At 41.5% G+C, this 26,394-nt stretch overlaps 1 protein-coding gene and 1 pseudogene across 2 annotated transcripts in view; one reads left to right on the top strand and one right to left on the bottom strand.

The window, feature by feature from the left end:
• Window positions 1–26,394, bottom strand: part of VAPB (VAMP associated protein B and C) — a 51,281-nt gene that overhangs the window by 24,322 nt on the left and 565 nt on the right. The window lies entirely within an intron of this gene.
• On the top strand, window positions 17,871–19,177 carry LOC103276573 (annotated as a pseudogene).

Raw genomic sequence — 26,394 nt, 5'->3', positions numbered from 1 at the left:
AAAGCAATAACACACACACACACACACACACACACACACACACACACACACACACACACACACAGCAAGTACGAAGGATATAAAAACCTACAATGGCACAAGCAAATAACCATGTACGTACATTCCCTGGCCCTCACAAAATTTTTTTTTTAAATTGCCAATCGGAAGTCCACATAAGTACAGTATCTCCACAACGCTGGGGAAAGGAGGAGAAAGTGAATCAAAATGTGGGTCTACATAAAGAGACACCTGAAAAGGGGTGAGCTTTCAAATATAAAGCCTAGAAGGAAAAAGGGTGCATAATGACAGCTTGAATGTGAGTCAAAAACTATCAGGCCTCAAAGCTTTCTAAATGTAAGTTTAAAGTTATTATTTTCAACAAGATTTTGCCTCAAAAACATGGAAGTATCTTCAAATCAAAATACCAAAGAATTCATAATGGCTCCCAAAAACATCCAAAAATACATGGATTTTTTTTTAAGATGTTTTGAAGTATAGTGAGAGCAGAAAATAGAAATGCTGGCAAGATTTCACTGTGATAAAATTTAAAATACTTGCTAGTTTCTGACTCAGTCTCCAGTGTCTCTTTCTTCCCTCCCCCACTTATGAAACTGGGGTGTGAGGATTACAAATTGAATCCCTCACACTGACCTCTTCTTCAAGGTACTCTACCAAAATAAACCAAATATAACTGTAATCACTAGGCTATTTTTGGAAATTTTCCCAGGTTACTCTATTACATAGCAATCTCAATGGCATTTGATTTATATGAATCACACAGAAGGTAATATAAATTATTAAAAGACAAGCAATATTTGTAATAATAAACAGGATAAAATAAACATCACAGATTTCTCCCTCAACAATCCTGCCTTTTTATATGTTAGGGATTTCTTGGGCTTTTACAGGTTTTTATTTGTAAAAACCTAGAGGGAGTTATACTGAAAATATATGCAATGGAACAACATCATTGGTAAAATAGTAAAGTCCCAAGGGTAAAAATCAACACATTTTGGAAAAACAAGTCAACCTTCTTCTCTCCACACCCCAGGCAACTTACTCTGAGAATTTACTCTGAGAATTTTATTGAAAATAAATTCTATTCGATTTGAGTAATTATAGGAGATAAACCATGTTAGTGTTCTCCTTTCCCCTGTATTAATGAATTAGAATACACAAAAACCACAATAAAAATGATATAAAGGCTTATGAGCATCATTCAGATTTTTACTAGTCACTTTCATTTCATAAAACTGCCATTTCCATTAAAGCATTATGTAAAAAATGGGACTCTACTATACCAACATGCATATTTATCACTAATGAATTTAAACATTGCTTATAAAGTACAGAGTCAATTTTACAAATGAAATCTCCTTCAAAAGTTAGAAATTTCTCTTTTAAGAGAAGAAAAAAATGATTTGTCTCTCTAAACCACAACACATACTTTAATCATTTTTCTTCCTAATCTTCTATTCCTTAATTTAGATAATGTCCATACAAAACTAGGAATTAAACATCTAAAGTGTGAAATGAAATTTTTTTTTAGAAAATGAAGAAACATGAATTTGGGAGAATTAGTAGTCATCTTTGAAATTCTTATTCTTCTTTTAAATAATTTTTTTTTTTTTGAGTTGGAGTCTCACTCTGTCACCCAGACTGGGGTGCAGTGTTCCCTCCCGGCCACTGCAGCCTCGACCTGCTGGGCTCCGGTGACCCTTCCGCCTCAGTCTTCCAAGTAGCTGGAACTACAGGCACGCGCTACCACATCCGGCTAATTTTTTGATTTATTGTAGAGATGAGGTCTCGCCAAGTTGCCCAGGTGGGTCTCAAACCCACGGGCTCAGACAACCACTCACCTCAGCCTCCCAAAGAGCAGGATTACAGGCTGAGCCACCGAGCACAGCTTCTTTTTAATAATTTAAATAATGTTTTAATGTTTTATAGTATGCACATATTCATCAGCAAAAACTTTTTTGAGTTTGATAAATATGCTTACAAAATAGCATCAACTAACTGAATATGAATTCCTTGGCATGCTTTCAAAGGTATTCAGATAAAGTTAAGCAGATAAAGTTAAGCTATTTCCCCCAGGCCTCAGGACTTAAATTTTTGTCATTTCAAATTGTGTTTAAGACAGTAAGAAGACCTAGAATTGATCTGTTTTAAAAAGTAAACAATAGCCGGGCTCGGTGGCTCAGCCTGTAATCCCGCGCCTTTGGGAGGCTGAGGTGAGTGAATTGCCTGAGCCCGCGGGTTCGAGACCCGCCTGGGCAGTGAGACCTCATCTCTACAATAAATCAAAAAATCAGCTGGGGGTGGTGGCGCATGCCTGTAATTCCGGCTACTCGGAAGGCTGAGGCGGAAGGATCGCCGGAGCCCAGCAGGCCGAGGCTGCGGTGGCCGGGAGCGGCCACTGCACTCCAGTCTGGATGACAGAGTGAGACTCCAACTCAAAAAAAAAAAAAAAAAAAAAAAAAAAGTAAACAATAGCAACAAAAATCTGCATATCATTAAAAGTAAATGAAAAAACAGTTGATTTTTAAGTCTTAGTTACAAAAATGAAGGCTTAAATTTAAAAAGTGCTGATTTAAAGGTCAAAGAAGCCGGTCACAATCCAGCAAACATCTCAACACAAAGAGGTCAGGTCCCAGGCGTTGAAAATGTCTGAGCCCCCGGGGTTCGAGACCCGCCTGAGCAGGCGAGACCTCATCTCAACAATAAATAAAAAAATCAGCCGGGCGTGGTAGCGCACGCCTGTAGTTCCAGCTACTTGGAAGGCTGAGGCGGAAGGATCGCCGGAGCCCAGCAGGTCGAGGCTGCAGTGGCCGGGAGCGGCCACTGCACTCCAGTCTGGGCGACAGAGTGAGACTCCAACTGAAAAAAAAAGAAAGAAAATGTCATAAAAGGCCGGGTGTGGTGGCTCAAGCCTGTAATCCCAGCACTTTGGGAGGCCAAGGTGAAGGAACTGCCTGAGTCCACGGGTCTGAGAACAGCCTGGGCACCTTGGCCAGACCTCATCTCTACAATACATCAAAACAAGTCAACCTTCTTCTCCCCACACCAGGTAACTCTGAGAATTTTATTGAAAATTAATTCTAGCAGGGCACGGTGGCTCAGCCTGTAATCCCGCGCTTTGGGAGGCTGAGGTGAGTGGATTGCCTGAGCCCGCGGTTCGAGACCCACCTGGGCAACTTGGTTGAGACCTGATCTCTACAATAAATCAAAAAATTAGCCGGGCATGGTAGCGCGTGCCAGCCACTTGGTAGTTCCAGCCACTTGGAAGGCTGAGGCGGAAGGATTGCAGGAGCCAGCAGGTCGAGGCCGCGGTGGCCGGGAGCGGCCACTGCACTCCAGCCTGGGCGACAGAATGAGACACCAATTCAAAAACAAAACAAAACAAAAAAGAAAATAAATTCTATTCGATTTGAGTAATTATAGGAGATAAACCATGTTAGTGTTCTCCTTTCTCCTGTGTTAATGAATTAGAATACACAAAAACCTCAATAAAAATGATATAAAGGCTTATGAGCATCATTCAGTCATTAGTCAGGCATGGTGGCACGCACCTGTAGTCCGGTTACTTGGAAGGCTGAGGTGGAAAGATCAACTGAGCCTAGCAGATCAATGCTGGGGTGGCTACGAGTGTGCCACTGCACTCCAGTCTGGGTGACGGAGTGAGACGCCAACGCCAATGCCAAAAAAAAAAAAAAAATCCCAGAAAATGTCATAAAAAATGGCTGGATAAACCGGGCTTGGTGGCTTAGCCTGTAATCCCGCGACTTTGGGAGGCTGAGGTGAGTGAATTGCCTGAGCCTGCGGGTTCGAGACCCACCTGGGCAACTTGGCGAGACCTCATCTCTACAATAAATCAAAAGTTAGCCGGACGTGGTAGCGCGTGCCTGTAGTTCCAGCTACTGGAAGGCTGAAGCGGAAGGATCGCCGGAGCCCAGCAGGAGAGGCTGCGGTGGCCGGGAGTGGCCACTGTACTCCAGTCTGGGCGACAGAGTGAGACTCCAACTCAAAAAAAAAAAAGGCTGGATAAACTTATCAATCAGGAAACCTAAGAGTATTTTGTGGGAAAAAACATTCCATTAAATCTTTTAATATTCTATGCATGATTTAAATACTTCTTTCCTGTAATCATTCATTCAGAGACCCATAGAGAAAAAATTTTCAAAAACTTATTTTCAGAAAATGTAAACACTATCTTTACAAAATAATAATTTAAAAGTTCGCGCCCCAACAACTGTAGAATTAACTGGAAATTCCCAGTAAACATAAAACTTAACCTTGGCCTTAATATATAACCTAAATCACAGCATATCATCCCATCTCTTATACGGTAAGATAAAATATTTTGTGTGTAATTTCATTTTTAACTCAGCAATTCGAGTCTACCAGAAAATAAAGATAAAATGTACTTAAACACCAAACTATAAAACTCCTAGATGATAGCAGAAAAGAATCTAGATGACCTTGAACTTGGGGATAACATCTTAAATATAACAACAAAGCACATCCCATGAAAGAAAGAATTGATAAGCTAGAGTTCATTAAAAACAAAAACATCTGCTCTCCAAAAGACACTGTTAACACGATTAAAATACTAGTAAGCCAAACACGGAGAAATACTTGCAAAAAACATGTAATAAAAGTCTGTCAACCAAAATATACAAAGAACTGTTTTAAAACTTAACATTAAGAAAGTAAACAACACGATTTTAAAATGGGCAAAAGGGCCAGGCTCGGTGGCTCAGCCTGTAATCCCAGTACTTTGGGAAGCCGAGGCGAGTGGGCTGCCTGAGCCTGAGGGTTCGAGACTAGCCCAGGCAACTTAGCGAGCCCTCGTCTCTAAAGTAAATAAAAAATTAGCTGGGTGTAGTAGTGCACACCTGCAGTTCCGGCTACTTGGAAGGCTGAGGTGGAAGGATCGCCGGAGCCCAGCGGGTCGACGCTGGGGTGGCCGTGAGTATGCTATGGCACTCCAGCCTGGATGACAAAGTGAGACTCCAACTCAAAAATAAATAAATAAATAAATAATAAAATAAGCAAAAGATCTGAACAGACACCTCACCAAAAGTGTACAGAAAGCAAATATGAAAAAATGTTCAACAGCATATGCCATCAGGGAACTGCAAATTGAAAAAAACAAGGAGATACTACTACACATCTATTAGGAAGGCCAAAATTTAAAATCCTACTAATGTCAAATGCTGGTGAGGATGTGCAGCAACAGGAACTCTTTCATATGCACTGCTGGTGGGAATGCAAAATAGTACAGCCACTTCAAAAGACAGTTTGGTCATTTTTTACAAAACTAAACATATTTCTAGAATACAATCTAGTAATCGCATTCCTTGATATTTATCCAAAGGAGTTTAAAACGTATATCCAAAAAAAAACATATATCCACACAAAAACCTGCACACTAATGTTGCCAAAATTTGAAAGTATTCAAGATGTCCTTCAGTAGATAAACAGATAAAAAGTAGTACATTCAGACAGTGAAATATCAATCAGCGCTAAAAAAAAAAAAAAAAAAATGAGCTATCAAGATATGGAAAGATATGAAGGAAGCTTAAGTGCATATTAGTAAGTGAAAGAAGCCAGTCTGAAAAGGCTGGCTACTGTGTCATTCCAACATTATGACATTCTGGGAAAGGTAAAACTATGGAGATGGTAAAAATGTCAACAGACGTCAGGAGCTGGAAGAAGAGAGGGATGAATAGATAGAGCACAGAAGAGTTTTCAAGGCAGTGGAAATATTCTGCACAACTCTGTAATGGAGCAAACGTGCCATTATACATTTGTCCAAACGCAGAATGTACAACACCAAGAGTGAACCCTAATGTTGACAGACTATGGACCATGGATGATAATGATGTGTTTGTCAATGTAGGTCCACCAGCTATAACCAGTGTACCACTCTAGTGTAGGATGCTAATAGTGGAGGAGTGGTCGGGTACTGTGGCTCACACTTATAATCCCAGCACTTTGGGAGGCCAAGGCAGGAGGATGGCTTGAGTTCAGGAATTCGAGACCAGCTCAGGCAGCAAGTTCCTGTCTCTACAATTTGTTAAAATTAGCCAGGTGTGGTAGCATGCACCTATAATCCCAGCTACATAGGAAGCTGAGGTAAGGAGGATGGCTTGAGACCAGGAGTTTGAGGTTGCAGTGGACTGTGATTGTGCCACTGCACTCCAGTCTGGATGACAGAGAGACCCTATCTAAAAGTTTTTTTTAAAAGCGTAGGAGGGTATGTGAGTTTAGGGGCAAGAGGTATATGGGAACTCCGTGTATACTTTCTGCTCAGTGTTGTCGTGGCCCTAAAATTGCTCTAAAATACAGAGTTTAACTTCTTAAAAAAGAAGAGGGGGTAAAAGTATTTAGTGCTTTATATATTTCACTTTTTTGGTAGCACCTCGACACTTCCAGTATTAAATGTTATTGAGATTTTAGAAATACACGTGTGTATACATATGAATAAAGATGCTTTGTTTTGCAAAGAGCTGCTTCTCTTTCTTTTCTAGAGTTCATGAAATTCTGATGTCACAAATATATATTACTCCTGTACAATACATCTCCTGATGTAGTTACAATACTTTGAAACTCAAACTACATGTGCTACCAAATAAGTTATATACCAATCTGATATATACTCTATCAGGTCTCAGCTTTCCAGATATAAGTTTAAAGTTATTAGCTTCACAACAGTTGTTTTCACTCTGCATAAAAAGAGATGTATTATTTTATATTCTTGCAAACACAATTTAGGTACAACATCTCTCCTTTTCATAGTCCCTCCAAAAAACAAGTTACCATATTTCACTTCAACTCTAAAAAGATTACCTTCTAGGAAGGTAATAATCTGTCTCCAGAAACCTACGACTTCTGATGGATTTTGTTAAGACAGTAAAATTGTGCTTGAGGTTTCAATACAATAGATTCCCTGTGTGGGAAAAGCATATTAAAATGGAGAGACGTAGCCACACTAAAGTAAAATCTGTTGGGTATCTTATGGATATCATTAAATCTTACCCTTTCACAGTCTATTTTCATTAAAAGGTATCCTACTGCTCTCTGCTTTTCCTACTCATCTGCAATGCACCAATCCCCACATTATTTCTTTTCTTGTTTATATAAATCTTCCCCTTCTAGAATGGAAACTCCAAACACAGACGTTTTTGTCCCTCTGGTTCACTACCGATCACTAAGTACCTAGAGCACTTCCAGGCACAGAACAGATGCTTAGTGTATTTGCTGAATGAACAACGGTCATGCCATGCTCCTATCTACTTGGCACAATGGCCGCATTCTTTTTACATGCATCCCCTGAATGTACATCCAGGCTCTGGGAGAACGAACCCAGAGACTACTGCTACTGCCTCTCCACATTATCATCCTTTTCATCTTCTGCATAGGATCTGTTTTGTTTGTTTCTTTCCTACTGGCTTTCCCCCCACCCCACCCCCCACCCCTGGGGGGGGTGTCTATCCTCAGAGGTAACTAACTGCCCTCTGATTCTGCTGTCTTTCCTGTAAACAGATGCCTACTTCAAAACCTGGATATGAAGACACTATAAGTTTGTGCTGTAGATATACAGGCTGAAGATATTAAAATGTTCACTTGTGTCAATAATGCTTTCATCATAATTATTTTATGATAATTTTAAGTTGCTCCCTCCCTAAAAAATGAAAGATATACTAACAGATATACAAAGAGGATGAGCTCTTAAATAAACACAAACTCAAGAATAAGGACACTGGAGAAGTTTTTTGTTTTTTTTTTAATCTACTTTCTTGATTGAATTGTTAGCTTACACATTCAATCAATGCTTTGGAAACAAAATAAAACTTTACAACCAATATCTTTTAAATGGCAGAAATTGTATTCTATTATTTCAGAAGGCCTAATTGCTGTTGTTTTGAAATAACCACACATAAAGAACCCTACACATAGATACATAACCTTCCTGAAGACATCTTAGAATGCAAAGTGTTCTAAATTAATGAAGTATCCCCCCTGATATCCTGGGGAGGAAGCCAGCTACTGAGAAACATCACACCCGTTATTACAGCAAAAGAAATCAACACCAAGAACTCTCACTGATGATGCTATCAGAGGCATACCAGAAGCCAGCTTGATTGAAATAAACTATCCCAGCCTAGAAGCTACCTGCTCAGCTCACTAGCTTCCTAGCTCCTTCAAAGCAGAAAGAAATAAAACTCGGCCTGCCCACCTCCATGGGTGGGACTACTAGACCACAAAGCACTCTACTGTTGAGTAAGAAGTCCTAAGATCAAACTCAGGAAAGCTACTTGAAAAAAACATTAAGTTAGACAGTAAGGAATCACTTAAGAAACTAAGATATTTGCAATTTATATAGTAGATAAGCGATCAGAATTCAGAATACATAAAGAACTCAGAATATATGTATATATAGAATATATAAAGAACTTATAATAATCATGCTAAATTTTTATGAAGGAATACTATACAACAGTTCAAAAGAACAAACTAGGTCTGTGTTCCAACAATTGATGGGTCTCAAAAACATGTTTAAGTCATACACACACCATGATATTACAGTAAGTGATCTAGGAAAAAATGGAAATAGTTCACATTAAATTCCTCGGGGGAGTAAAAAAAAAAAAAAAAGGAAGAAAGAGCATGAATGGGCAGATATGGAATGCAGACATGTTTGTAAATTATTAGTAAAGTGTTACTTATTAAAGAACAATTTAAAACAAGTCTAACAAATTATTAACATTTAGGTACTCTGTATTTGGGTATTTATTATATTTCTATATTTAAATTTTTTCCCCATAAAAAAAGCTACCTGTAGTTTATGTGAGATCCAAACAATATTCTTATGAAAGAATTTTCCTCTCATCCAGACTTATAGAGTTGTTAAAAACCAATAAACCTACATTGATAGTCATTCTTGTATAATTTATAAAAAGTTAGGTTATCACTTAAAACATGTTTAGAACAGTAGTGGTCTCGTTTATTTAAAACAAAGATCCACAGCTACAATACTGACTAAAGTTATTATATTAACTTCAAAAACCACAAATCTTCACCCATCTAAAGATAAATACTGTGACTACTTTTCTTTAAAGTACTAGATTTTTTTCCTAAATAGAAAAATGGCTAAATGCATTATGTAAGAGCTGACGCTTCATAATCCTACCTACATCCAGCACTAAGATTATAGTACACAGCTGAAGATTATTCAAATGAATTTTATAAATCAGTACTAAAAGGATCTTAGGATTTAATAAACTAAATTTTTTTAATGTAATATTTATCCCATTGAATAACAAACATCTAGTAACTTTTCTCTATTTCAAGGATCAAAATTTGTATTACAATTATCACAAAAGTAAACAAAATGCTATATTCGACTCCAAATAAAAATCTACCTAAATAGGAGAATGACCAAACACGATTCATTTTTTACACAAAGTGGGATGAGTCACGGCAGATAACATGCCCAAGAGAAGAGTATGGACAATAAAATAGCATGGGGTCCCAATTTCTCATCATTGTAGTTGTTGTTTTAACTTTGTCTAAGTTATAAATTAACAGGTCAACTCAAGTGCAAAAAGTCAGCATCAACAGAAGTAAAAACTTCCCCAAGTATTTCACCTTTAGTAAAAACGACAGGCATTACATGAAAAGCCTCCATACCAAAATCAACACATCCCAATTCATACCAGATACACAGAAGAGTAAAGCAGAACACATTTAACATTCAGCACCTTGTCAGTCCAACTAAAACTTCAATTTGTGAACAATGAGAACAGCAGAATGTGGTTTATTAGTTAGTGTATGATCTGGGTCTGGTTTTCTTTTCAATAGAGAACGTAAGTGACTGTCTTAGGGAAAAGAGATTATCAACCAGGCCAGCAGTTCCTTAAACAAATTCAACAAGAGATCAGGGAAAAGAGTTGTAAGACTTGGATGAAAAGTATCTTCTATTTTCCCCTTTCTCTCTACCTTTGGAAATTATACTCATTCTTCAAAGTTTTGCTCAAATTCCTTCTCTTTTGGAAAGGCTTACCTCATCTCTCCAGTTGGAAGAAATTATTTCTTACCACACTATGTTCCAACAATAAGCCGATGATTGACAAATTTATATGTGCAGCCTGACCCTAGCCACTGGGCCCTAGACTAAATTGCCTAGTTAACATCTTTCTTTGCAAGTGTATTGACCATCTCAAGTTTATCCTGAGTCCTACATTCCTCCCACAAATTCGCTGTTTCTCACTTTGATAAAAGAAACCACCAATCACCCAACTGCTTGGACCAATAAGAGTTACCTTAGTTTTCTCTCTTCCTCCACATTTAAGCCATCAGCAAGTTCAGTCAGTTCTATCTTCAAAATAGATTCAGAATCTGAGCACATCTCACCACATTCCTTCCATTACCACCACCCTAGTCCACACTGGAGTCTCTCTGGTACTCTAGGTCTGGATTATTATAGCAGTCTTATAGCTTCCACACATACTACCACCCACACATCTCCGATAGCCTTCTCTCCCCAGCCATCATCTTTTAAAAATAGACTCCTGCTGGTCAGGCATGGTGGCTCAGGCCTGTTGTTCCAGCACTTTGGGAGGCCAAGGCAGGAAAATTGCTTGAGCCCAGGAGTTTGAGACCAGCCTGGGCAGCATTGCTAGACTATATATACCAAAAAAAAAAAAAATTTTTTTTTAAGTTGGAATCTCACTCCGTACACCCAGGCTGGAGTGCAGTGGCATGCATACTCACAACCACTCCTGCATCGACCTGCTGGGCTCAGGCGATCCTTCCACCTCAGCCTTCCAAGTAGCTGGAACTACAGGCGAGTGCTACCATGCCCGGCTAATTTTTTGATTTATAATAGAGATGAGGTCTTGCCAAGGTGCCCAGGCTGTTTTCAAACCAGTGGGCTCAGGCAATTCCCTCACTTTGGCTTCCCAAAGTGCTGGGATTACAGGTTTGAGCCACTGTACCGGCCTACAAAAATTTTTTTAAATTAGCCAGGCATGGTGGCACTCACCTGTAGTCCCGTTTATTGGATAGGCTGCAGCAGAAGGATCACCTGAGCCTAGGAAGTCAAGGTTGCACTGAGTTATGATCATGCCACTGTACTCCCGGGCAACAGAGTAGGACCCCAACTCAAAAAACAAAACAGACTCCTGCTCAGAATCCTCTATGGCTTCCCATCTCTCGACAAAACTCAAAGTCCCTCTTGGGGCCCACGTGCCACCAAGGCTCCTGCCTTCCTCTTGGAGCTCATCGCCTAGTGGGCCCCTCCATCATCCCAGGGCAGGCACAACAACCTTGCTGCTCTGTGAATACACCACGCTAACTGCCACCCTGTCCGTATCCTCACTCTTCCTCAAACTACCTGAATGGTTCACACACTCATGTCATATAGGTCTCAATTCAACGACTACCTTCTCAGGCAGGTGGTCCTTCCCAATCACCCTACTCAAAACAGAATCCACTCCCAAATCCCTTTAACTAGCATCATTTTTGTTCTATTTTTTTTAAATTTAGCACCTACCACTGCCTGACACTACATCATATACATTTCTGCTTTTATTTAAGGCATATACATCTTCCCTATTAGAAGATGACCTCCATAAAGGCAAAGGTTTTCTCAGGTTTTTTCACCTCAGCCTCTCAAGTATCCAGAATGATGCTGGGCACGCTACAGGCACTCAATTGATGAACAGAATGGTCCAACAACCATTCTAGGCTCTCAAAGCAGAGAGATAAACAGTGTACTGTTGCTCTCACCCAGAACACTGAGAAGAGAGTAAATGCACTTATAGACCTATTCTGGGGCCCATCCAGAACTTATGAATCAGTCTCTGGGACTGACACTATAATAATTTATGTTTTAAAAAAATGTATCAGATGTGATGCTCTAACATTTAACGGTGCCAGATCCATTCTAAGCACTATACACATGTTAACTAATTTTATCTTCCTAACATACCCCATAGTGAAGAATCTGAGGCACAGACAGGTTAAACACGTTTCTAAAGGTCACATGACTTTCAGGTGGCAGACCTAGGATCCACACCTAAGCAGTCTGGCCCCAAAGTTTACACTCTTAACTGCTGGACAGTATATGAGCTCTCACTGTATTAAACACTGTTTCAAAGGTAATATATGAAGTGTCATGTCAAAACAGGAGGGGAGGGAGTGGTGGGAGCTTAACACCAAGGCAAGCTGTAGAGTCTGGAAAGCAGTTGAAGCCAAGTGTATTTTGAGCTATAGGAAAACTCGGATGAAAGCAGGATCGCCGGAGCACAGCAAGTCGAGGCTGCGGTGGCCAGGAGCGGCCACTGCACTCCAGCCTGGGCGACAGAGTGAGACACTAACTCAAAAAAAAAAAAAAAAGAGAAAAGTAACCAGCATTTGCTAGAAAATCTTCAAACATTTTCTGAGCAAAACGCACTGTGTGCGCATCAACCAACTACACACAACAGGCCCTGCTGGTAGGCTTCAGGACTCCACCACTACAAGTCTTCCTCCCTTTCCCTTCTCCTTGCTCGGCTTTCCCTAAACACCAGCCTGTCCCAACCCCTATGCCTTTGACCCAGAGACCATGGGCTCCCTGAGAACCTGCCTTGCACCATGTACTGTACTAGGCCCTGGGATTCAAGAAGAGACAACAAAGAGCTTGCTGCCGAGGAATAGGCACCGTGTGAGTGAAGAGTGTCAGGAAAGTCAACTTGAAGATGTGAAGCCTGTGCCGAGAAGAAATAAGCTAATTTTCTGTGGTGGAAACAGCATATACCAACGCCGCTTGGCCAGGAGAACTAAAAGGCTACAGCAGAGCACAAACATGAAGACATGCTGGAGAGTTGGGGGTGGGGGAGAACACAGATATAAATGATTTTCCACATTTTGTTAAAGAATTTAAACTTTATGATTCTGGCAATGGGAAGACATTTAATGATTTTAAGCAAGCAACAGATATGCTCAGATTTGCTATTTGGAAGTTCCATCAGGGTGGAGAGAAAGAGAGGACTCAGATAGGAAGACCAGTTAAGAGGCTATTTACATCATCAGGGGAAAAGTGAGGCCACTCCAAAGACAACAGGGAAGGAGGGACAGATCTGAGTCATGGGCTTTCTGAGTTGGCAACAGCAGGAATGTGGATAGTAGAAAGAAGAGGTATGGAGGGAAAAAAGGAAGTGAGGAATTCTGTTTGGGACATGCTTAATTTAAAGTGCCTGTGGCCTGATGGATGAACATGGGTCAGGCCTGGGGCCACATTCAAGTGACATTAGAAGCGAAAGGGTACTGGTACATGGGATTCCCAAGAGGGAAAAGGAAAGATGGGAGAGAGGAAATGTGAGAGAGAAAAAGAAAGGAGAAGAGAGAGAAGAGGAGGAGAAGGAGAGTCTATAATTTTGAGAATCATCAATTGCAGGATTGTATGAGGGAAGGGCAAAATTGACCACAAGGCAGAAGAAAACCAGAAAGCAATTAGGAAGGTCAAGGGCACAATGGCAACGAGCAAGATGACAACAGGTATAAATGCTGCAGCATACACATATGGTAAAGAATAAAAATGCAAGAGATGCAGTGATGAAGCAATAACTGAGCTCCTGGACAATGACTCTAGGAGTGAATTAATGAAAAGAAAAAAAAGGCACAAGACACTATTCTTTCCAGAAGCTTGCTATAAGAAGGAAAGTGAATGGAGCAGCTAGAGGGCAAACAGGTCTGAGACAGCAGATCTTCTTTTTTAAAGGTGGAAGAGACAATATTAGATGTTCACCAAAGATGACTGATTACCAACCATTGTACTCAGTGCCAGGTATGTAAAGAAAAACAATCGAGTTTTGAAAGAGAAGGGCAACAAAAGTATCCCGTTTAAAATAATAAAATAGGAAGACCCAAGTGAGCTGGCCAAGTTTTCTCTGGAGCCGCTAGATGACCGCTCATGTTTCTTCTACCTCCATCTTTCTCTGAGTGAGGTGAGAGGTGAGCGAGGCGCTCTTAGTAAAATGGAATCACCCTGCCCCTCAATTACATGAAAAGTATGGAATGAGCTCATCTGCCGATTCTCTCAGGAGTGAGCCATGGCTTTCCTTCATTCAATTAGTAAAGCAGAGCCTGACTTTACAAAGGTCAAAAGCAAGAATTTAGATTTTCAGAGGAGTCCATCAGGATACATTTATATGCCAACAAATCAATTCAGCCAACAGAATGAGAATTCAAATAAGCCTCCACAAGGACAAACCTTTGGTTTTTCAGCAAATTCCTCTTTTTATTCATGTGTGTGCTTCTATTTCAAATGATCATAACAAACACTGAAAGGATGACCAAGTTCGGGACTGTATACCTTCTTTTGGGTACTAGGAGAAGAAAGCAACAATAAAAAAGAAACTATAGTTCATTAGTCACTACTGGGATATACTAAAACAAAACCCAAAGGAGCGTACACTCTAGCAGGAAGGGCCAAGTAACGAGTAAAATGAAGCAATGGAGAAAAAAACATGGTGCATCAACAATCTGTACAATTAGAAGTCATGGATCAGAATATTCAGAAAAGGTTAGAAGTAAGTATGAGCCTTTAAACAGGAACAAGAAGATCCATTAATTAAATATTCAGGTGCCCAGGAATACAAAGTATAGATAGGTACTGTGGGAAATACAAGTCTTGGATTCTGCCCTCAAGGGGTTTTCCATCTTTCTTCTTCAGTGAAAATAAACTTTAGTTCAAGTTGTCAAGCTTAGAGTGGGAAGGAACACGAAAAGGTACTAAGCTCAAGCCTCCTCACACACCAGGGGAGGAAAACAAAATTGAGGTGAACTAAGCATCTCAAGGTGACAGAAAGGGTAGGAACCCAACGCTCCCTTTGTGATGCAAAGTACACAGGTCTTGGAGGCAGGAAGACCAGGTATAAATTCATCTTCTGCCAAGTCCTGGAACTAGGTTCCCTCATATCTAAAATGGAGATGACCGTAACATTGACTTCTCAAGTAGATACCATTCCATTCCTTCCTTTTTACTATATTGGAAATGCTGCAAGGTGCAACTGACCCAGAAACGCATAGTTTGAATGACGGGTACTGAGGAAATAAAAGACTCAGAGGGAAAGGGCGAGTTGATAGTATTGGCATATGACTTTCAACACTAATAAATAAGTGACTCGCAATGAGAAGTGATCAAGTCAGGACATAAGTTCTTAGGGAAAAACCCAGAATTCATAGAAAGATTTCTTTGTTAATAACAGTCAGTCACAGTCATTCTAATGTTCCTCAGCAACACACTTTACTTAAGAGGTGCCAAGGAGACAATTACTACTAGACTGTGAGCACAATGAAGCACCTTTCCTTTCTTTTCCTATCCCAGTACTCTTCCAGTACTCTATTACCACTGTCCTATTTTCAGTCCTCCTTTCATCTTCCTAACAACATAAATAAAAAAGCCAGCCGGGCTTGGTGGCTCAGCCTGTAATCCCGCGCCTTTGGGAGGCTGAAGTGAGCGGATTGCCTGAGCCCGCGGGTTCGAGACCCACCTGGGCAGCGCGACCTCATCTCTACAATAAATCAAAAAAACAGCTGGGCGTGGTAGCGCATGCCTGTAATTCCGGCTACTCGGAAGGCTGAGGCGAAAGGATCGCCGGAGCCCAGCAGGTCCAGGCTGCAGTCCAGGCTTCCGGCCACTGCACTCCAGTCTGGGCAACCGAGTGAGACTCCAACTCAAAAAAAAAAAAAAGCCAAGGGCAGTCACACCCCCACTTATCTTCTAAGGGAAGAAATAGAGCTGGCATAATGATTAAAAACATGGGCTCTGCAGTCAGACAGATCTTGGTTCAACTCCAGCTCTACCCCAACTCAAGTCCATAATATGGGTTAATAACTTGAGGATCTTAACTGTACCCACTTCTTACCTTACAGTAAGAATTAAATAAATGAGCCGGGCTCGGTGGCTCAACCTGTAATCCCAGAGCTTTGGGAGGCTGAGGTGAGTGGATTACCTGAGCCGGAGGGTTCGAGACCCGCCTGGGCAACTTGGTGAGACCTCATCTCTACAATAAATAAAAAAAATCAGCCGGGCGTGGTAGCAGCTACTTGGAAGGCTGAGGCGAAATGATCATAATGAGCCGGTCGAGGCTGCGGTGGCCGGGAGCGGCCACTGCACTCCAGTCTGGGCGACGGAGTGAGACACCAACTCAAAAAAAAAAAAGATTAAATAAATGAGCACTTAGAAAAATGCCAAGCACCTGTGTAAGTTCACCAAGTCACATATCTCAAACACTACCTTCCCGGTGACATTCAAAGCCCAAAGCAGAATTAACACAGCTTTTTTCTAAGCTCCCAATGAAGACAAAACATTCATATCCAGTCCCCATTTTCTTCATCCCTTGTAACACTTAGAGGCCAGAAACTCGTAAGGGTCAGGGCTTCCTCCCCAGTCCCCAACTCAACCCAATGCGTGGCCCACAGAAAGTTTTCAGTAGGCGGTGCCTGAACCAAACCTGAGTCAGAGTACCATTCAATGCGCCCATTCATGTGCAAAAGGGAGAAACCCCAAATATCTACAATTTGGACAATTATCTATTTATTAGGTACAGACAACCTCGACTTACAATGGTTTGACTTAATGATTTCTCGACCTTACAAAGGTGTGAAACCATCACAATGTTAACATACTTTGACTTTTTTAATCTTTTTTCAGGTTAGCAATATGCGGTACATGAGATATTCGATATTTTATTATATAACAGGCTTGTATTAGATGACTTTGCCCAACTATAGGCCAATCTAAGTGTTCTGAGCATGTCTAGCAGGTTAGGCTATAATATTTGGTTAAGGTGCATTAAATGCCTTTTCCAATTAGGATATTTCCAACTTACAATGGGTTTATCAGGACATAACCCCACTATAAGTCGAAAAGCATCTGTATAAGATATCCATGCATGTCTCTAAGTCCCTTCTAATCCAATTCATATGCCTAAGATGTCATCATTACAGCACTTTTTAATCACCATAAGTTTACCTTTTTCAACATTTGAGAGAAGTCTCTAGTTATATTAACTCACCTTTTATTTGTTTCTCTGCCCAAGGCAGTGGTCTGTCAGGAGAATGAAGCACCGAAGGCTCTGTGGCTCCATTTATAAAGTTTATGGTAGCACCCTACAAAGGTCATTTATATTAGACATTCCTATCTTAATAAGCACCTTTACAATTTCTCTCATTCCCACTCTACAAATCTGCAAGCCTATGAAATCTCTATCACACACAAGCTTCGCCCTGTCTTCTGAAGACTGGAGAGCAGAATCACAAATCCCTCACAAGTTAATTTTTTCTAAATATGCAGAATCATGAAACACCATCAAAATTTGGTATAAAAGTGAATATTCACAAAGCAAATCAAAGCATGCTTTGGCGTCACCAATCTGAACTTTTTTTAAAAAAGTATGGCAAGAAATCCCTCCTAAAAATTTGCAGAAGCCGGGTTCGGTGGCTCAGCCTGTAATCCTGCGCCTTTGGGAGGCTGAGGTGAGTGGATTGCCTGAGCCCGCGGGTTCGAGACCCACCTGGGCAGCGAGACCTCATCTCTACGATAAATCAAAAAATCAGCCGGGTGTGGTAGCGCATGCCTGTAATTCCGGCTACTTGGAAAGCTGAGGCGGAAGGATCGCTGGAGCCCAGCGGGTTGAAGCTGCGGTGGCCGGAAGCAACCACTGCACTCCAGTCTGGGCTACAGAGTGAGACTCCAACTCAAAAAAAAAAAAAAAAATTCGCAGAAATAGAGGACACACGCCCAGAGCGAGCGCCACAGCCTCCCCGCCTCTCTTGTAACACTCAGCCCCAGGATTCCCCCGACTCGCCTACCCATCATGGGCGACAAGGAAGCAGCCTTTGACGATGCAGTGGAAGAACACATGATCAACGAGGAATACAAAATATGGAAAAAGAACATCTCTTTTCTTTGTGATTTGGTGTTGACCCATGGCCTGGAGTGGCCCAGCCTAACTGCACAGTGACTTCCAGACTTAACCAGATGGAAAGATTTCAGCATTCATCCACTTGTCCTAGGGACACACACGTCGGATGAACAAAACCATCTTGTGATAGCCAGTGTGCAACTCCCTAATGATGATGCTCAGTTTGATGCATCACACTAAGACAGTGAAAAAGGAGAATTTGGAGGTCTTGGTTCAGTTAGTGGAAAAATTGAAACAGAAATCAAGATCAATCATGAAGAACAGGGCCCATTATATGCCCCAGAACCCTTGAATCATTGCAGCAAAGACTCCATCCAGCAATGTTCTTGTTTTTGACTATACAAAACATCCTTCTAAACCCGACCCCTCTGGAGAGTGCAACCCAGACTTCCATCCTCGTGGACATCAGAAGGAAGGCTATGGGCTTTCTTGTAACCCAAATCTCAGTGGGCACTTACTTAGTGCTTCAGATGACCAAACCATCTGCCTATGGGACATCAGTGCCGTTCCAAAGGAAGGAAAAGTAGTGGATGCGAAGACCATCTTTACAGGACATACAGCAGTTGTAGAAGATGTTTCCTGGCATCTGCTCCATGAATCTCTGTTTGGGTCAGTTGCTGATGATCAGAAGCTTATGATTTGGGATACTCATTCAAACAATACTTCCAAACCAAGCCACTCAGTTGATGCTCACTGCAGAAGTGAACTGCCTCTCTTTCAATCCTTATAGTGAGTTCACTCTTTCCACAGAATCAGATGACAAGACTGTTGCCTTGTGGGATCTGAGAAATCTGAAACTTAAGTTGCATTCCTTTGAATCACATAAGGATGAAATATTCCAGGTTCAGTGGTCACCTCACAATGAGACTATTTTGGCTTCCAGTGGTACTGATCGCAGACTGAATGTCTGGGATTTAAGTAAAATTGGAGAAGAACAATCCCCAGAAGATGCAGAGGATGGGCCACCAGAGTTGTTTATTCATGGTGGCCACATTGCCAAGATATCTGATTTCTCCTGGAATCCCAAGAACCTTGGTTGATTTGTTCTTTATCAGAAGACAACAGCACGTAAGTGTGGCAAATGGCAGAGAACATTTATAATGATGACCCTGAAGGAAGCATGTATCCAGAAGGACAAGAGTTCTAGATATGTCTGTAATTCTTGTGATTCTAGACTCTTTTTTTCTTTTCTACACTGAGATTGATTTAACATTGATTTTGAGACTCACAGACTTTGTTCAGCTATTTCGCCATATAGGGTCCACCAACAATGCTATTAACCCAACAGTGGGTATTTTCTAAATATTAACTGGGGGACTTGATTCAGCAATGCCACAGACTTACATTTAAATTTTCTTCAGGAATTTTATAGTAACAAATCAGGTCTAAAATAGCTACAAAAAGGGGAATATTATGTGGATTATTTTTCTTCTTATGCTGTATCTCCATGTTTTTTAGACTCATTTAAGTAAAGGCTACAGTGAGTAAGGAATAGAGCCAAATGAAGTAGGTCTCTGAGCCATGAAGTACAAATAAATACTGCAAGATGTCATTTTTATTCAGGAAATAGGGAAGATTCAAGTCGTATAGATTCCTACTCTAAAATCTCACACCTGATGTTCCAGGATGCACATTTTCATATGTAGACCAGTTTCTTCTTGGTTTCCTCAGTTAAGTCAAAACTGCACATTCCTTTTTCCCCATGTATTTTTGCTCGTTAGTGTATTTCTTGAGCTGTTTTCATATTGTTTCTTTCCTTTCTGTGAAATATGTTTTTTTTTTAACTTGGGACCACCAAGTTGTAAAGGTGTATATTTTTACCTGACAGTTATATCATAGGTAGCCTGTCAAGTTGAGAAGAGTGAATCGATAACTTCTATTTGTTTTTTAAATTAATTTAATCCTTGGTAAGAGTTGCTTTTTTTTTTTTTTAGGAGTTAGTTTTTGACCACTAGTTTGATGCCATCTCCATTTTGGGTAACCTGTTTCACTAGCAGGCCTGTTACTCTCCATGACTAACTGTGTAAGTGCTTAAAATGGAATAAATTGTTTTTCTGCATAAAAAATAAAAATTTGCAAAGAATAACTCAATGAATTGATGTTCTTACAAAATCTTGATGGCTCTTAATTCTTCCTTAATGGTTATAAATTCTCTGCCTCCCTCTCAAGAATGAACACCCTTATGGGTTAATACTAAAGGGCTGATAGAGGTATAAGGGAAAGTACAAGGGTTTTGGTGCCAAACAAACCTGGGTTCGATCTCTGCATCACCATTTACTATTGTAAACTCATCAGGGGCAATGTACCCAGCCACTGAGTAAGTCATTTAGGACTGTTGTTACAAAGATTAAATAGTAAGATAAAGAGCATACAGCGCCTGCCTTCCACAGTTCCTAGACTCTGTGGCCTATCTTCCAGAAATGCTGCTTCTTCCCTTATCTTCTCTTTACCCTCATATGGCAAAAGGCATGTCAGCCACTGCTTTTAACTCGACACTCAACCCAGTGAGGGATGGGCGAGGACACCACTTCACCCGTTACAAATATGACCCACGCTCCCAGCTCTCTAGGATTTCCCTTCATTCTCTAAGCACGCTTCCACCTTGAAAGACTACCCAAGGAACATGAAATTCTAAAGGTTCTAAGACACATCACAAGTAATTCAGATCTAGGTAAACGGTCCAGGGATACATGCCATTGTTTTCAAGCACAAGCTAAATGTTACTAAAAGAAAGCATTTCAAGGTTTTCTCATGGGATGCTGCTATCTTCTCAACAGCTTCATTCACCCAACTCCACGCAAGGGGAAAAAACCCTAATAAAACAATGCGTTTAACATTGTGAAAAAGAGACATTCTAGAGATACTCCTTTACCACAGTGACATGTTCCAAAAACAATCTTTACATGGAAGCCAGTTTCTGTGACTTGTGCTTGCATAACAAAGCTCTTTAAGCAACTCTTGTTCTTGTAAATCCAGTCATCCACTCTGTCAGGTAAACACTTCAAAGAACGTACATGCCAGCTGAGTACGGGCCAAAGCAATCCTGGATGTACTATGCTGATAGCAGCTGAAAAGGGCCTAAAATGACAGAAACACGAGGAAGCCTGTATGGAAGCCACAATGCAACTTTGTTTGTAACACAATCCCCAGTGCAAAATAACTGTGTAGAAAGCTTTTTATTTAATTGTATTAAAGACACTCTATGGCAACCTTGTCTTGACTAATGGAACTCAGCACTCTCTGTTCATCTTCCCTGTCATCTTACTGAAAGCTGTGCTCATTTGTCCCAAATCATGGTCATCCTTAAGATGGCAAATTTTTCCACAAATTGGAGGACATATGAGGCAATCTTGGAGATAACTCCTTATGTAAAAATTCAAGTTTCAGTTCTAAAAATCAAGCCTAAGGGTAATATTTGAGTGATAACCAATATAATTTACTTCCCTAATTTTCAACCACTTAGTGATAATAATGCAAGGTCAAAGTTCTCAGTATTTTGCCTTTGGCATTTGAAGAAAAGATGCTATATAATTCTAACAAATAAACAATAGTGGTAATATTTAAGCATTCAACTCTTTAATAAGCATCAATTCAGACTAATTATTTCAATAAATCCACACTTGGATGAAAAGCTATCAGGTAACTGGAAGCATAATAGATTCACTACCCAATGTACACAGCATGTAAATAGCACTATCTGCAAGAATTCAGTTTGACTCAAGTTTAGTGACTTGAAGGCCACTTGCTTTTGATGGGCAAGCTGGTTAATAATTAAATAAATGAAGATAATCTATTCAGGATGGATTTAAACTACTACCATAAAGAATCTTAAGCACACTGCTGACATTTTGTTGTGCTGTAAAACACAGTCTGCTCTATGTGATCATGAAATGTTAAGGAAATCAGTGCTATACTCAAGCTAAAGAATTAATGTTGTACTTCGCATCTGAAAGATAACTACTGCACTGAATGGACTATATCCACAGAGTTTTAGATTTTTTAACTTCCTAAACAATCTTAAATTACACATCAACTTGAGGGACTGAACTAATGATTCCAATCCTGCTTTCCTTATACAAAAGATAGTATCCACTTTGGGAGGTGGAAGTGAGAGTACTGTGTGAAGCCAATAGTTCAAGACCACTCTGCACAACATAGTGAGAATTCACCTCTACAAAATATTTTTTAAAAATTAGCTTGATGTGCTGGCAGATCACAGCCCTAGCTACTCGGGAAGGTGAGACTGAGCTAGGAGGATTCCCTGAACCCAAGATTACAATGAGCTCTGATCGTGTCACTGCACTCCAGCCTGGGAAATACAGCAAGACCCCAACTCTAATAAAAATAACAAATAAATAAGACAGTGTCCCTAAACTATCATTTATAGTGCCCAAGTTCCTATTTTTTCCCAAAAATGATAGCCAACTACCCTAATCCTTCGATGCTCTCCAAACTGTTAACCCTACTGATGGATGACAGGGCTATCTAAGACTTCTTGAAGGACACTGGTTTAGTCTCAGAATAAAGCAAAGGTAAATGGGACCACCAGTGAGTTTAAATCTTAACCTAGTGAGGATGGTCAACAGACCATTCTCATATGACCGTTTCATTGCCTGCAAGGGGGGTGTGCTAGTATACAAAGGAGAAAGAGTCTTAGACAATGACCAAAAAAAGACACGCCATACTATTTACCACAGATGGAATCTGATGGAAAGGGAGGGAGAAAAGAAAGAAAAGAAGAGATATATAATATACTGAAAGTGACTCATTCAGAAAGTTCTTTTTGAGCAGGACAATTAGGTGTGTGGAGACAAAAGGAAAGGTTTAGGCCATGGAAGAACCGAGAGTGACCCTGAAAACCCACACACACATTTCATAGGTTTCCAAAACTCTTCACTTTCTCAGAAAAATCTTCTAGTCTGAAAGAGCTTCTAGTAATGCTAAACTTCTTAAAAATATCTTATGGAAGTCAACCTTAAATCTAGGCAGATCCTACTGCGTCATGCTTCTTTCAAGAAGCCATCAGATTTTCTCCTTGTGATATTTAACACAATGCACCACAGTACTTTTTAAAAACTGAACAAGATTATATAAATTTGTGTTCCCTTGTTCTTCTGTAATATCCTTAAATTTAACATACAACACACAATTCCCAAGATTAAAAATAATCTGTCCAGGCATGGTGGCTCATGCCTGCAATCTCAGCACTTTGGGAGGTTGAGGCAAGAGAATTGCTTCAGCCTAGAAGTTTGAGCCAGCAAGACCACATCTCTACAAAAACAAAAAAATTAGCTGGGTGTTGTAGCATATTCCTGTACTTCCGACTACTTTGGAGACTGAAACAGAAGGATCACTTGAGCCCAGAAGGTAGAGGCTGCAGTGAGCCGTGATTGTGCCACTGCCATCCAGCCTGGGCAACAGAGTGAGACTTCAACTCAAAAAAACAAAAATCAATCTGACAACATATAATCCCATCCCATCATCTTAGGCTGCATTTAAAAGATGATTTTTTCCCCTCTCAATAACAGGCATTTTAGTTGCAATCTTCTTGAGCAAAGTTAGCTTAGAAGTTTGATTCATTTAGGTGAACCACCAGAAATCAGAGTCATCACCCTGAGTGACCTGGAAGAAACCAGTTAAATGTGCCAGTTCTCACCCTGAAATAACTATCTCTATACAGTAAGCCAGAGTAGTAAGTCTCTATTCTAATTTTATTGTCTTAGCCCTCAGCTTCAAACCAACAAACCAACAAACCACTTCACCAGAGGGTCTACACACTCAGAGGCCCTTCTAGAGTCAAGAGCCAAGAGCCTCCAAAAATGTGCTACCATTCCTCTTGGACCACCTCCCCAGCAAAAACAACAGTGACTTTGGCCATCATGACTTGGACCAAGCCAGAGCCAGAGTGATCAAAGAAGTTGATGTGAGGAAACCAGTTGTCAAAACACAACCACCAGTCTCTGGGTAGTACTATGTATTTACAAAACAGCTGAACAGCCATATCACTCCTTCTAAAGAAGACTTTCTCCAGGTGGCAAGGGAGACATGAGTGTCAGCCCATCCACCGAAGAATGACCCCAGGTTTTGGGGAGTGAAGCGGCAGATCAAGCATCACACATCTTTAAGTGAAAGATTTAAACAAAAATTTGTTGTGCCTCTTTCCATAATATAACATTGAAGTAGAGTGTTTACCCTGGGGCTGAGGGATTCAGAGAGGTCATCCAAAGAAGTACCCTGTGAGAGGAAGCACAATTTTAACATGAACATTGGCTGGGTCTGTGCACTGAGGGCCTCAAAAGATCTGCCTCCTGCCTCCTCGCCAGCCTTGTCTCCTTCCTTGCCCTGCAACCACAACAAACGTTCCCTGCCGCTGTCATCCAGAACAGAGTGGCATCCCAAAGGAGCTAGGTCCTCTCAGCATTTGCACCTCTATGAATGCAATTTCCTCTGCCTGAAGTACTCCCCACCCACTTCTATTAGCCTGCTTTCATTTGACCTTTATACTCAGCTCAAATGACACCTCTCTCAGGAGGTGACCTTCTTGGTGCTCCCGGAGCACTTCTGATTACCTTACATCATTACACTGTCCTGGCTGATCTTCTCCTCTGCCCCCTTCCCTAGACACTCAGTACTGGGGAGGGAGGTGAGGGAGAATGGGGGAAGGATGGGGAGTGCAGCTGATGTGACTTGGCTTCTGCTACTGCTGCTCTGTAAATGCCTATTCCTGGACTGACTGAGCAAACGTGCCGATGCACAGGAGGGCTAAGCCAGCCTCCTGGGCTGGGAACTTCTGACAACGCATTGGACACCACAGCTCACCACATTCACCTGAGCTCCTCTCCCAGTACAGTTCCCCCGGGAGAAGGCCTGAGAACACCACCAAACTCAAACACTGTCAGGGAACAATGATCCAGGTGAGGTGCTCATGGGTCTGTCTTGTTTTGTTTCATTTAACTGGAAAACCCTTGGTTCCTTGTACATTCAGAGTCATTTTACATGGTTAACATAACCTGGGAGACATAGTGACAGCAACAGTTCTGGAGTACTTCCAGAAGCCAGATACCATGATGGTTGGGAGTGTGAACTCTCAAGTCTGGGTTCAAATGCACCATCTGCCAATTGGGTAACTCAGGACAAGTTACCCTATGCTACCTTCCAATCAGACAAATAAACCTGGTGCCTCTGGCCAGCAGCCATTCCACAAACATCAACTAAATATCCACTGTGGACCAGCCACTGGCATCAGGGGTGACCTGGCCTTCTGATCCAATTCCCCTCCCCCAGGCAGCCTCCTTCACTTCCTCTCAGCACTCAGCTCTGGCAGCAATGATCCTGTGTGCTGGCTTGTCTGCCCCTGGAAAAGAGGTGAGTTCTGAGCACAGGGCTGACCTGTCTTGTTCATCCGCCATCTTCCCAGTGACTGCTACACCATTACTGGATACATGTGAAAAGAAGGCATGAGCGGGTTGGACAAGGCCCTCGTTACCTTTCAGCCCTTGCATTCTGGTGGAGATTGTAGGGGAAAAAAAAACCACCACCACAAGAAATACAGTGGCACGAATTACAGAGGTGGACAGTGCACAGGAAAAACCGGAGCCCTGGCTCCCACAGATGCAGGGACAGCTCAAGGCTTCCTCTGGCTCCAGCTCCAGGCAGCTCTGAGGAGAAAAAACGATCCCACCCCGCTGGCAGCCTACCCCAGCTGCACAGTCGCCAAGAGAGCATGAGGAAGGCAGAAGGAAAACCGGAGCAGGCGGGTTCACGGCGGTAATCCCGGCACTTCTCAAAGCCGAGGCAGGAGGATCACTTGAGGCCAGGAGTTCAAGATTAGCCTGGACAACACAGCAAGGCCCTGTCTCTATAGAAGAAGAAAAAACTACAGACATCATTTTTTAAAGTTTTTTTTTCAAAAAAAGGAAGGAAAGTTGGGCCAGTCTCATCAGAACTCCTGGGATTCCATTCATTTGTCAGTGCAAAAGACATTTATTAGACAGACGCCTAGTATGTGCTGGGTATATAGCAGCGAACTGGCAAGATCCTGTCCTCATGGAGCTTCCCCTTAACTGCGGAAACAGAGCGATTCCGGGTGGCAAGAAGTGCCATGCTGGCCACGGCAGCGTGATGTTCTGGGGATGACAGCAGGTGTCCACGACAGTGGGGTGGACACAGAGGCCTCTCGGAGCATGTGACATCTCGGTTAAGACCTGAAGAGGTCAACTCTGTGACGAGCATGGGAAGAACCTTCCAGGCACAGGGAGCCGCCGGTGCTTCCACAAACTCGCCAGGAAGTCGCGCTGGCCGGCGACAGTGACAAGTGACTGGGACAAGTGCCTCGAGGCAGACGGGGAGCCCCCGTAGGCGCGCGGGGCTGAAGCACAGGCCCTGGACTCGCGCACATGGCGCTCCGGGGGTCCGG

The sequence above is a fragment of the Carlito syrichta genome, unplaced genomic scaffold, assembly GCF_000164805.1.
Source record: "Carlito syrichta isolate Samal-C Ts95f unplaced genomic scaffold, Tarsius_syrichta-2.0.1 Scaffold316251, whole genome shotgun sequence".
NCBI classification, from domain to species: domain Eukaryota; kingdom Metazoa; phylum Chordata; class Mammalia; order Primates; family Tarsiidae; genus Carlito; species Carlito syrichta.
Note: the sequence above shows the minus strand (reverse complement) of the source record. Positions and strands in the feature narration are given on the sequence as shown.